At 47.3% G+C, this 13450-nt stretch overlaps 1 long non-coding RNA gene across 1 annotated transcript; it reads left to right on the top strand.

Moving 5' to 3' along the window:
* The first annotated feature begins 1790 nt into the window (after nt 1-1790).
* On the top strand, nt 1791-3507 carry LOC128775494 (uncharacterized). The gene is made up of 2 exons (XR_008420184.1): nt 1791-1965; nt 2275-3507. It is a non-coding gene; the product is annotated as an uncharacterized LOC128775494 (long non-coding RNA).
* The last annotated feature ends 9943 nt before the right edge of the window (nt 3508-13450 follow it).

Here is a 13450-nt window from a genome sequence, read left to right as displayed (position 1 = left end):
AGAATGTGAGCAAGGGAGAGGGGCAGAAGCAGAGAGAAAGAGAGAGAGAGAGAGAGAGAGAGAGAGAGAGAGAGAATCTTAAGCAGGCTCCAAGCTGGGCTTGGAGCCTGATGCAGGGCTCGATCCTATCACCCTGGGATCATGATCTGAGCCGAAATCAAGGGTCGGACGGTCAACCGACGGAGCCCCCAGGAGCCTCCCTATATGCTTCTTTTTAAACACTGGAATTTATTAAGAAGGGAAGCTTCATATCCCTACGTACATGGAAGTCGATCATCAATGAGGATAAAAGGGAGGCAATTGTATAGAGCAACGCAGGAAGCAGAACTGGGTGTTTAGCATCTAGGTTGGTACCGTTGCCTTTGCCCGGGGAGGGGGCGGTGTGTGCAGCTGGGGGTTTCCCAGCACTTACAGAACCAGTTTGCCGAGCCCCCTTACGAACTCCGCCACCAGCTGAGATGCACCCCTTTGTCAGAGTTCTGGGTTCCTGCCCCTCTCCCAGGCTTCCAAGTTTGAATATTTTTAGCCTCTTTCCTTTCCTCCTCCAGCCCTAGGGAGAGGGGCGGCTTTCTGTAATTGTTGGAGAACTCTTGTTTTGCCTTTTCAGTGCTTCAGTTGCTGGGTGTGGTGGGCAGAATAATTGTCCCCTAAAGATATCCATGACCTAATCCCCAGGGCCTTGAATAAGTCGCCTTACATGGCACAAGGGACTCTGTAGACGTGATTACGTTAAGGACTTGCGATGGGAAGACTATCCTGGGTTATCTGGGTGGGCCCCATCTTCATCACAAGGGTCCTTAAAAGCGGCAGTGGGAAACAGAAGAAAATTAGAGGGAGATGTGACGAGGGGGAGTGGCCTGAGAGATAGGGGGCGGGACCGAAAACCTGTAGAGGCTACAAGAGGCAAAGAAATGGGTTCAGCCCTATAGAGCTTCCAGAAAGGAGCACAGCCCAATGACCTCTGTGTCAGATTTCTAACCTTCGGAACTGAAAGATGATGAATGTGTGTTGTTTTTAGCCACTAAACTTGCTATAGCAGCAATAGAAAACACACACCCTGGTTACCACTTCTATGCGAAATTCTCTGTTCGTGTAACAGGTGATCATCCTCCCTGGGACCTCTTGCAGGGTGTTCTTACCAGAGCTGGGAAGAAAATAATAAGGAAGCCCTCGGGGGCAAAGAGGCAGCCTAGTAGCTCTGCGCTGGAGGCCAAGACAGAAAGGATCTCCATGGCCCCGTTGACCTTCCCCTTGGTGCTGTGATGGACGAGGAGGGAGGTGACCCAGACATTGCGGGGCACCGGCATGCTTGAACTTGGCTTCATTGACGGGGTCAGGCAGACTCCTGGCCAGGAGAGCCCCAGCGGTGCTCCCCGGGGCCACAGAGCCTAGATATCCCTGGACACCGTAGAAGACAGTGACAGAGCCCTTACTGCATCCAGGGCAGATGAAGTGTGCAGGTGCTTTTGTTGGGAGGGCAGTGAAGAATAAGGAACAGGGGAAACACAGGAAAAGGGAGGTGAGCAGGATGTAGCTGAGAGTTGGTCGTTGGCCTTGACCAAGGGAAAGTCTTGGTCCTTCACAGAGACCACAAGGACCGCAGCCAGGGGGACAGAGAAGCATAGATCTGTGGGGGCCAGAGCCGTCCCCATGGGGTCTTGATAAACCAGGAAAGCCGCTTTCTTTGGGAGATGGTGGTCTTGATCTGGGTTTGAGTCCTGATGGGACGATATGACATTTGTCCCTGATTTTAGTTGATCAGGGACAAGCTGATCAACTAGTGATCAGGGCAGCCTCAGCTCACTGGCCGGGTTGGTCTGGATGGTGGAATCTCCCTGGCCTTCTTCCTCGCAGGCTAAGACGGCGTCTGCAGTTGCTACGGGATTCTGCCAAGCCCGGATTAATAGCCTCGGGCCAAGAACAGTCAATACAGAAACTTCAGGAGAGAGCCGCCTGCTTTCTTAGGTAGAAATCCCTGACGGTTGATGGGATTCGTTCCGCTGGTTGCGTCCAGGACCCTGGACGACATGGCTTCATCCTGAGGCTTGAAGTCCTGTTCACAGCTGGCAGAGTTGCATGTTGTACTAATCAAACTAAATGAATCTGGCTAGCCTCTGTCAGTCAGATGAATCGGGTCAAGAATGGATTCTTCTAACCCCTGTGGGAGAGTCTTTCCAGAAAACGAAGCCAGCTTTCTCCTCTGTGGGTTTTACCTTCCTCAGTTTCGTTCTCTCCTCTGCCTTCTTCACTATCTTTCCTTCTTCTTGTCTCGAGTTCTGTACAGACTCTGGGGATGGTAGGATCTGAATGAGGTCGCTGTCATGAAGATGGGGCACGGACGACCCATCACTGAAGCCTCTCAAGGTATAAATGTCCCGTCACGTTTATTTGTTAACTACAGGCAGAGGAGCTGCTGAACACCTGGAGGTGGGAAGGTTGTGGGAAGTTTCCAGAAACATCACACCCTTGTAACGCCCTTTACTTTAGAGGCGTTTCCAAGTGGAAACATTTGGACAATTATGAAACACTGAAAGCTTCCTGGTCAGGAAGTGGTCTTGTAAAAGGGGGAAGCCTCTGAGGCTTAGCAACCAACGTTAGCCCGTTTGATGCTGACTACCTCAGACAAACTGAGCTAGCAGTCTGCTCAGAGCAGGAGGAAGTAAGCCTCGAGTGACATCAGCCCCGCTTTGAATGGGGTATTATATTTAGGAGTTTCTCCGAAAGCAGGGTGCTTGTGCTATAGGCAAACGCTCCATTCATTCATCCACCGGATAAGTTTTGTGTCTCATAACATATTGTGAGTGTTGTTCCAGACCCTAGGGCTGTACCGGATGCCAAGGCAGCCCAAGTTTCTGCCTTCCCTTTTCAGGCTCTGAGCCCCGCTGAGGTGGGTCCCGGCCCCTCCCGGCCCCACGCTAACTTTATCTGCCCTTCCCCATAGCCAGACCATGTAGCTGGACCCTCCCTTCAAGGTCTTCTCCCACTGCATTTCTCAAGTTCTCCCAGAGCTGGCCTCCAGCCCAGCAGGTGCTTTAACCTGGTGGCCCTTTCCTACATCAGAGAGAGGAGACCGTGTCTGCTCACCTCCAGGGAGTCAAGTTTCCCAAAGAGCGACAATTAGGACTGTTCAGACCTCGGAGAAGACACCACGCCAATGGGACAGAACGAAGCCGATGGGCTTCAAGGGGTGAGACATCTTCTAAGGCTCTTTTTTGACCTTGAACAAAGGAATCCTGTGTTATACATCAGTTATTTTCCAGGAACTAAACCAGGTTCCAAAGAAGCATGTTTTTTTAGGGGCGCCTGGGTGGCTCAGTCAGTTAAGCGTCCGACTCTTGATTTCAGCTCAGGTCATGACCTCACAGTTCATGGGTTCAAGCCCCGAGTTAGGCTCTGCATTCACAGTGTGGGCCCTGCTTGGGATTCTTTTTTCTCTTTCTCTCTGCCCCTTCCTTGCTCATGGTTGCTCTCTCTCTCTCTAAAGTAAATAAATAAACATAAAAAAAAATGTGTTTTTTTTTTTCTGGAAGAGAATTCCAGCAGAGCCTTAAAAATGACAGGTTACATCCGTGCAAGTGGACGTGAACATTTTACTTTATGTATCAGTCCTATGAGAGCAATTTCATGCTGCTTGGATTTATGCGCCTTACAAAAAAAGCATCTAAAACGTTTGTAAGCAAAACATACCAATCAATAAAAATCTCTTCAGTACAGATTCAGCCTGAGAAGAGGAGACAGCCCCCAAGGTCAGCAATTCTTGGGTATTTCAAAAGATAGATATCTCCTTTTTTTAAAATATTTTTTAATGTTTATTTATTTTTGAGAGAGAGAGAGAGAGACAGACAGACAGAACACGAGCAGGGAAGAGGCAGAGAGAGAGGAAGACACAGAAACTGAAGCAGGCTCCAGGCTCTGAGCTGTCAGCACAGAGCCTGACGCGGAGCTCGAACTCATGAACTGTCAGATCATGACCCGAGCCGAAGTCGAACGCTTAACTGACTGAGCCACCCAGGCGCCTCTAGACATCTCTTTTTGATACTCAGAAACAGGACTTTTACAAACAGGTTCACTTGTCAGCACACCTCAAATAAAACCCTCCCCATGGGAATGGGGTCTCCAAATCCAAAACTCCTATTTCCACACTCATCATACCCTTGGCCATGAGTTCATCGTTCTCTCTGATGGGTCACACACGTTGCACTGGAGACCAGCATGGAAGCGGCCAAGACTTGTGCCAAGTCTCCATCCCCCATTTAGAAGACCAGACAGACATCCAAACAGACAGGCTCTGAGATATCCATTTTTATAGTTTCTAAACAGTGTCCTGAGGAGGTAATGTTCTAGACTGAGCAGTGACTTGGGAATAGGATTCTTCCTCCATATTCCTCTCCATTTTATTTTATTTTATTTTATTTTATTTTATTTTATTTTATTTCATTTCATTTCACTTCATTTCATTTCATTTTTGTAATGTTTATTTTTGAGAGAGAGAGAGAGAGCATGAGTGGGAGAGGGGCAGAGAGAGAGGGAGACACAGAATCCGAAGCAGGCTCCAGGCTCCAAGCTGTCAGCACAGAGCCTGACATGGGGCTCGAACCCACAAACAGCAAACACTCCATTTTGAAAACACTATTTCCACAAAGTTTGTTGAGTGACTGTCTATGACCCATCAGGCCAGTCCTTTGCATCTCTCCTGAGGGGCTCACGGAAATGAGGCGGCAACTGCCCGGAGAACGTGAGGACAGGGGACTCTGAGCTTCTCCGATAAATTAAGCGGCATAAAAATGATACATTTCAACGGCTTTAAAATTACTGTCACCCTTGTTCAAGGGAGTAGTGGCTCGATTCTAAACCTTGTAAACTTTAGGAGGGAGAATTGACATTTGGAAGGTACTTCTGCGGATTTGTGAGTAGTCGAGAGAGGGGAGGGCTAAGAGAAGGGAGGGAGTGGGGGTGATTGGGTTTTGGTGTGAGTATCTGGGCAGGTGGGGCATCTGTTACAGAGAGAACGAGATTGGGGGTTGGTGGAAGTTGGGGGCGGGGGGTGGAGAAGCTTTCTGGAAAAACCTTCTTAGAAGAAAAAAATGCTTTGATTTTAAAAGCCTAATGTAGGGGCAACCTTCAAGTGCGCTCACTGGAAGGCCTTTGGTAACTCTGAACATTATCATCCATGGAAGCTTCGTGATCTGTTCAGTTGTTTACCCTCTCACTGTCATTGCCTAGCTTAACGTAGCATGTGTCAGGTACTGTACTTGACTCACGAGGAACTGTATCTGAAGATAAGGAAACTGACGCTCAGACCTTAGATGACTAAGGTCACCCAGCTAGCAATATGCAGGGTACATTCTTTTCCTGTGTACTTATATTATATAAAAAGTTAGCCCAATACAGAAGGTGCTTTCTGGCTTCAAAACTAAACTAACAGCAGCACTAGCTCCCTGGTCCTTGTGAAATACCTGCCATCCAGAATCTCCTGATCACCAGGTCCTTTCTCTGGGGGGTAAGCAGTACTATGTACTTGAGAGAGATGTCTTTTTAAAAAAAATTTTTTTTAATATTTATTTTTGAGAGAGGGGGAGGGGCAGAGAGAGGGAGACACAGAATCTGAAACAGGCTCCAGGCTCTGAGCTGTCAGCCCAGAGCCCAACACAGGGCTCAAACTCACAAACCTCGAGATTGTGACCTGAACTGAAATTGGATGCTTAACCGACTGAGCCACCCAGGCGCCCCGAGAGAGATGTCTTTGAAAAACCTTTGGAAGCCTCTTGGGATAGATTTATGGTGACCATATTTCTTCACCAAAAATGTTGACACAGGGTCGGATATCGGTAGCACATTTGAAGTTGGGATTGCTCTGGAGAGCCCAGCTTATTTGGTTCCCTTGAGATGGAACTAGGAGGAGTATGTCTACAGAATTTAGTCCTCAGGAAGAGCAGACTCTGGGTGGTCTCCTCCCAGGAATATCCCCTCGTACCAGATGTCTCAGACCGATGTTTTCCCCTTAAGCTGTAACTTGGTGTTCTAGACCATTGTCCCAAGCCTGGGGCCTCGTGTTCTGGCTGATGTCACAGGGGTTGTGGGAGGCCCTGCTTCTAAAGAACTTAAAGCCTTGACCATTGCAGGGGCGCCTGGGTGGCTCAGTTGGTTGAGTGTCAACTTCAGCTCAGGTCATGATCTCACCACTTGTGAGTTCAAGCCCTGCGTCGTCAGGCTCTGTTCTGACAGCTCAAAGCCTGGAGCCTGTTTTGGATTCTGTGTCCCCCGCCTCCCCATTCCTCCCCACTTGCTCTCTCTCTCTCTCTCTCAAAAGTAAATAAACATTAAAAAACAACAACAACAAAGAACAGCCTTCCTTCCTGATCAACACCCTGAAATCCCCATTAATCTATATTATTTGTGATTTTGTAAGAGAAATCAACTTCAGGTAGCTTACAAGAAAGGAATTCATCCCATGAACTCAGCAGTACCTCATGGAACCCGAGGCCAGAAAGCAGCCGGACTCCTGAAAAGCACCGGAGGGGAAAGCTGCCCAGAAGCCTGGAAGGTACTGTTTCCCCTCCCTGTGCCTTTTCTCCAGGCATCTCCTTCCCTCCTGTTTCCTAGCAATTAGACTTCTCTGATTTCCACTTTTCCACTCACAGCGGTGGTCCCTAGAGCTGTTAGATTTCCATGAACCAACAGGGTCAGGTGCCCGGAAGAGAATAGATTCTTTCTTGGTCGCATTCCACCGTCTGGGGAAATGTCTGCTGAGTCTGTCCTATGCTCTGTTCTGAACCCAAGTCAGGTCCGAGCTGGGTGGTTCAAACATGGCTGCTGTGGGGGCCACGCAGCCCATGAGTTTAGTCCTGGGCAGAGTCTGCTCAGGACAATGAGGGTGGGAGTGAGACCGGGCCCCAGTAGGGAGGTCTGTTGAGGTCCTGTGGGTGCTTGCCATTTGGTCGCAGTCCCCTTGGATCTGTGGGGATTGTCATTATTTTATACTCAGTACACTTCCCACTTTTTATTTCAGAAACTGCTCCTTCTCCATTGCATGCAGGCCTGATAGAAATCATCCAGTACTTGTCCCTTTGTGATTCGCTTATTTTACTCAGCATAACGTCCTATAGGTTTATTCATGCTGTAGCAGGTGTCTGATACTCCTTCCTTTTTAAGGCTGGACAATATTCCATTGTATGGATGCTCCACGTTTTGCTTAATTCATTCATTCGTTGATGGACATTTGAGTTGACTCCACCTTTCGGCTCTTGGGAATAACGCTGCTAGGAATGTGGGTATACAAAGATCTCTTCGAGATCCTGTTTTCGATTCTTTTGGGCATATAGGCAGAGGTGGGATTGCTGGATCCTATAACAATTCTATATTTAATTCTTTTGAAGAACCACCATACTGTTTTCCATAGCAACATCATACCCCCTTTTACATCCCCTCTGACAGTGCACAAGTGTTTCAATTGCCACATCGGCACGGACACATTTTATTTCCTGTTTTGTTTTGTTTTCTTTTTTCTTTTTGGGGTATAGTGGCCATCCTATGAGTGTGAAGTGGTATCTCATTTGTGGTTTTATTTTGCACTTCCCTAATGATTAGTGACGTTGAGCATTTTTACATGTACTTATTGACCATTTGTGTATCTTCTTTGGAGACTGCTATTGAATTTCCACTTGAATATGCCTATTCTCATCCATTGCCCAGTTTTGAACTGGGTTGTTTATTTTTTGTTGTTGAATTATAGGAGTTGTTTGTATATTCTGGATACTAACCCTTTATCACATGTATGATTTGCAAATGTTTTCTCCCATTTTCATGGGTTGCCTTTCACTCTGTTAATTGTGTCCTTGGATGTAAAAAAAGTTTTAAAATTTGTTGTAGGGCAAATTTGTTGTGTTCTGTTGTCTGTGCTTTTACAGTAATATCTAAGAAATCATTGCCAAATCCAATGTCATAAAGCTTCCCTGCTATGTTTCCTCTAAGAGTTTTATAGGTTCAGCCCTTACGTTTAGGTCTTTGATCCATTTTGAATTAATTTTTTTTAAGTTTATTTATTTTGAGAGAGAGAGAGAGAGAGAGAGAGAGCACAGGACAGAGGTGGGGGGAGAGAGAATCCCAAGCAGGCTCTGCACTGTCAGTGCAGAGCCCGATGTGGGGCGCAAACTTTCAAACCGTGAGATCGTGACCTGAGCTGAAACCAAGAGTTGGACGCTTAGCCAACTGAGCCACCCAGGCACCTCAAGTTAATTTTTGTATGTGGTGTGAGGTAAGGGTCCAACTTCATTCTTTTGTGCGAGGAGATCCAGGTCTCCCGGCATCATTTGTTGAAAAAACTGTCCTTTTCCCCATTGAATGGTCTTGGCGCTCTTGTCAAAAATCATTTGACTACATCTGTGGGAGCTTATTTCTGGGCTCTCTATCCTATTCCTTTGGCCTATATGTCTGTCTTTATGCCAGCATCACACTTTTTTGATTATTTTTGCTTTGTAAAAAGTTTTGAAGTCAGGAAGTAGGCGTCTTCCAACTTTATTCTTCTTTTTCAAGATTGTTTTGGTTATTTGAAATTCTTTGAGATGCCATATGAATTTTAGGATGGATTTTTCTATTTCTATAAAAAAATACCATTGGGATTTTTTATAGGATTGCACGGAATCTGTAGTTTGGTTTGGGTGGTACTAACATCTTAACAATACCAAGTCTTCCAGCCCATGAACACAGAATGTCTCTCCATTAATTTGTGTCTTCTTTACTTTCTTCCAGCAGTATTTTGTAGTTTTCAGTCTTTTGCCTCTGTGGTTAAGCTAGTTTTTAATTATTTTATTCTTTTTGATGCCATTGCAAATGGAATTGTTTTCATAATCTTTTTCAGACAGCTCATTGTTGGTGTACTAGAAACGTAACTGATTTTTGCTTGTTGATTTTGTTAATGTTTATTTATTTATTTTGAGAGAGAGAGAGAGAGAAAGAGAGAGAGAGAATCCCAAGCAGGCTCTCTGCTGGCAGAACCGTGAGATCATGACCTGAGCCAAAATCAAGAGTCGAATGCTTAACTGACTGAGCCAGCCAGGCGCCCCTGCATGTTGATTTTGTATCCTGCAACTTTTCTGATTTCCTTTATTAGTAGTTCTAACAGTTTCTTTTGTGTGTTTGTGGAATCTTTAAGTGTTTGTGGAATCTTTAAGGTTATCTATATATGAGGTCATGTCATCTGTGAACAGAGATTAAGTCTTTTATTTCTTTTTCTTGCCTAATTGCTCTGGCTAGATGTGGCACTATGTTGAATAGAAGTGGTGAAGGCAGACATCCTCTCCTTTTGGAACTCCAGTGACACAAAGTTTAGATCTTTTGTTATTGTCCCACAGGTCCTAAGACTACGTTCCTTTTTTTAAAAAGACAATTATTGGAGGGGGGGCACCTGAGTGGCTCAGTCGGTTAGTGTCTGACTTTGGCTCAGGTCATGATCTCACGGTTCGTGAGTTCGAGCACTGCATTGGGCTTTCTGCTGTCACCATGAGCCTGCTTTGGATCCTCTATCCCTCTCTCTCTCTCTCTGCCCCTCCCCCATTCACTCTCTCTCCTTGTCTCAAAAATAAATAAACATTAAATAAATTTAAAAAAAGAATGAAAATTATTGGGGCACCTCGCTGGCTCAGTCAGTTGGTAGGGCATGCAACTCTTGATGTCAGAGTGGTGAGTTCGAGCCCCATGTTGGGCATAGAGATCACTTAAAAAGAAAAAAAAAAGAAAATGATTTTCTTCTTGTTCAAATTAGATAACTTTATTAGCTATCTGCACGCTCGCTGATCCTTTCCTCTGTATTTTCCACTCTGCTTTTACGCTCAGCCAGTGTTATTTTTGTCGTTTGCTGACTTTAGTTATTGTATCTTTGACTTCTAAAATTTCCAGTTGGTTCTTCTTTGTCTTTTTCATGTCTTTGCTGAGATGTTTTTACTTTTCCCATTTGCTTAAAGAGAGCTTGTAATTGCTTGTTGGAGCATTTATATAACTGCTTCAAAATCCTCGTCAGATCATTCCAACATCTGTGTTGTCTCCGTACTGGTATTTGCGGATTATCCTTTCTCATTTGAGTATGAGATTTCCTTGGCTCTTGTTATGAGTGATTTTGGATGGTATCCTGGGCATTTGGAGGACAAGGTTATGAGTCTCCCTCCTTTTTACGTATCTATTTTAGCAGGCAGTCCGTCTGTTTATATTAGGAACGCATGCCCTGGCCCCCTTTTGTGGGCTATGTTTTAAATGTCAATTACTTTTCAAAGCCTTTGCTATGCTCTTGTGGGCGGCTGCTTGTGTGTTACCCACAGGCCGGTCTGAAACCCGGGCAGGATTCCACACCAAAGCTGAGCTCTCAAAGCTTTTGCTGTGTTGATCCCGGTCAGTTTTATAAATGGGATGTGTCCAGGACTTGATGCTCTGATTTAAAGCATCCCGTTCTGCCATGGATTTGCGGCCTCTCCTCTCCCCACCCCCACCCCCAAATTCATGTGTTGAAGCCCTAACCCCTCATGTGCTGGTATTGGGAGATGGGGCCTTAGGGAGGTGATGAGATTTGGGTGAGGTCAGGAGGGTGAGGCCCCGGTGATGGGATTGCTGTCCTCATTAAAAAGGCCCCAGAGAACGTTCCCCTTCATCCCCTGCCCATGTGAGGACACAGTGACAAGGTGGCAGTCTGCAAGGCAAGAAACAACGCTGGCCCTGAGATGATGGGCTCGCCTCCGGCACCGTGACAAGATGGCATTCCTGTTTCTCTCCCCCTTTCTTTCCCAGCCTCCCACAGCCAGGGCACGGAGGCCTTGGTGTAGACCTTCTCGCTTCTCAGAAGGTATCTGCAGAAGTATCTGCAGAAGTTCCTGGTGGCTTCCCCTCCCTGTCTCCCCACCTTCCGGTGCGGGGACACCCTCCAAAACCGAGGTGTTGTGGCACTCGCCTGCCGACACCCTCGGGAAAAGCTCCAGGTTTCCCAGCCAGCAAGGCCGGGTGCTGACTTCCGCACACTCAGCTCCCGCTACCCTTTCTCCTCGCTCCTAGCCTAGCTCTGCTGTCAGGACCCACCAGCCCGAACCTCACCTTCACCCGGGTCGTGTTTACTTAACTAGTTTTTTTTTTTTTTTACATTTTTTTAATGTTTATTTTTTTGAGAGAGACATAGAGTTTGAGCAGGAGAGGGGCGGAGGGAGACACGGAATTCGAAACGGGCTCCAGGCTCCGAGCTGTCAGCCCAGAGCCTGACGCGGGGCTCGAACTCACGAACCGCGAGATCATGACCTGAGTCGAAGTCGGACGCTTAACGGACTGAGCCACCCAGACGCCCCTTAACTAGCCTGTTCTTAAGAAGCCTCCCCTTGGGGCACCTGCGTGGCTTAGTCCGTTAAGTGGCCAACTCTCGATTTTGGCTCAGGGCTCAATCTCGCAGTTGGTGAGTTCAAGCCCCGCGTCGGGCTCTGCACTGACAGTGTGGAGCCTGCTTGAGATTCTGCCTCTCCCCCGCTTGCTCTCTCTCTCTTTCAAAATAAATATATAAACTTTAAAAAAAAGAAATAAAAGAGGTCCTCCCTACACCAGAAGAACGGGTCGCCTAGAGAGTGGGCACCTTTGCCTGCTGTGGCTCTCAGTGCGAAAGTCCCCTGCACTCCATGGCCTTGACTTTTCTGCCATCTTGCTCAGCCTGTAGCCTCCGGGCCAGCGCTTCTGGGTTTCTCTGCGGTGTTCTGGTTGTCCAGCACAGTGCCTGACACGTGGGAGAGGAGTCATGGAAAGAACCTTCACCTGTATTTCCTGCCTCACTCCCCTGCATTTAGCCCCACCGCAGTTCATGAAAACAGGGCTTTGCTCCCAGAGCCTCTCGCCTGCGAGCCCTGACTTCTCTTTTTCCCTCTGTGTAATTCCTGTTTTCCTCCTACCCAGTGAAAATTCCTCTTTCATCACCGTGTTCTCACATGAACCCACCTGGAATTCGTAGTTTATTCGTTGAATTGAATCCCATGTTGAATGAGACACCGTAGAGGGAGGAAGGGCTCTGAGCCCTGTTTTCTGGATCATGTGGGTAAGGGACCTGGGCAAATGTTCCCCCAGCACTTCTTTTTAAAAAAAAAAAAATTTTTTTTTAAAGTTTATTTATTTTTGAGACAGAGAGAGACAGAGCATGAACGGGGGAGGGTCAGAGAGAGAGGGAGACACAGAACCCGAAGCAGGCTCCAGGCTCCGAGCCGTCAGCCCAGAGCCCGACACAGGGCTCGAGCTCACGGAACATGAGATCATGACCTGAGTTGAAGTCGGAAGCTTAACCGAGGCACCCCTCTCCCAGCACTTCTTAACTTCAGGTGGCTCCCATTGCCAGGATGAGCCTTCTGGGCTCCCTGGGGATGTGGATGGAAGCACTCTCTGGCACATGAGGGCCCTTAGAGGACAGAAACACCATATCTGCTCTGTTCAGAATTGTCCCTACCTTGCCCTCGGTGTGGCACGGTAACACTGTGCCTCCAGCTTTCAGATACTTTACAACATGGTCTCTCGGAGCCCTTGCGCTGGCTGGAAACTGTTGCCAAGGCCCAGTTTCAGTCTGCACTTCTGGAAGCAGCAACGCTATACCGGGGACCTGAGATTCTGCCGGGGAGTGACTGTGCCATTTCAAAGTCCAGAATGTAAACACTTTGTTGGGTGGCCAGATATACCTCAGCCAGAGAGGTAACCAGTGCCAGTGTGTGGGACGTAAAACAAAGCCATGAGGGGCATCCGGCTGGCTCAGTTAGAAGAGTGTGTGACTCTTGATCTTGGGGTTGTGAGTTTGTGGCCCACGTTGGGTGTAGAGATCACTTAACAACGAAATATCAAAAGATGATAATAAATAAAATAAAGCAATGAAACACAGGGCGTGCACATCCGTGGTGGCCGGGCAACCAAGTTTTATTACAGTTATCCTGATCTGATCAAACGGTTCAGGAGGCCAATTAAATTCACATGCAGGAGAAATAGCCTCAGATCAATCTCTGGGCAAACCTTATCTTTACGATTATTCACAATATTGCTATTCTTGCAGACGGGTACGTGTCTCATAAAAAGAAAACAAGGGAAAGGATCACATGAAACTGTTTCTGGGAGAGACGTGGAACAGCACTGCTGGGCGATGTTTATAAAGTGTGACCAGGAAGATCAGCACCCCGCGTGGGCTTAGAATTTAAAATACGTAGACGTCAAAATCGGAAGGTAACGATATGGAAATGAAGCATGCTGCATGGAACTCTGGTATTAAATAACCTCATCTTTAGGGACACTTGGGATAATATGCCGGCCCCCCCGTGGAGGGGACCGACTTGGCTGATAATTCCCAGTTGGCACCCGGGAGGACGCGCGGGTAGATCCGTCACGGGTCGGGGGCAGTGCGACATCTGTGTGGCATAGCTCAGGGACTCGGGCATTTGCATGGACTTCTCCTGGCGCAGTGACC

Source organism: Panthera pardus, unplaced genomic scaffold, assembly GCF_024362965.1.
Source record: "Panthera pardus isolate Hobbes unplaced genomic scaffold, ASM2436296v1 HiC_scaffold_8, whole genome shotgun sequence".
NCBI lineage: Eukaryota > Metazoa > Chordata > Mammalia > Carnivora > Felidae > Panthera > Panthera pardus.
The sequence above is the reverse complement of the archived record's forward strand: the minus strand, read 5'-3'. Positions and strand labels throughout refer to the sequence as shown.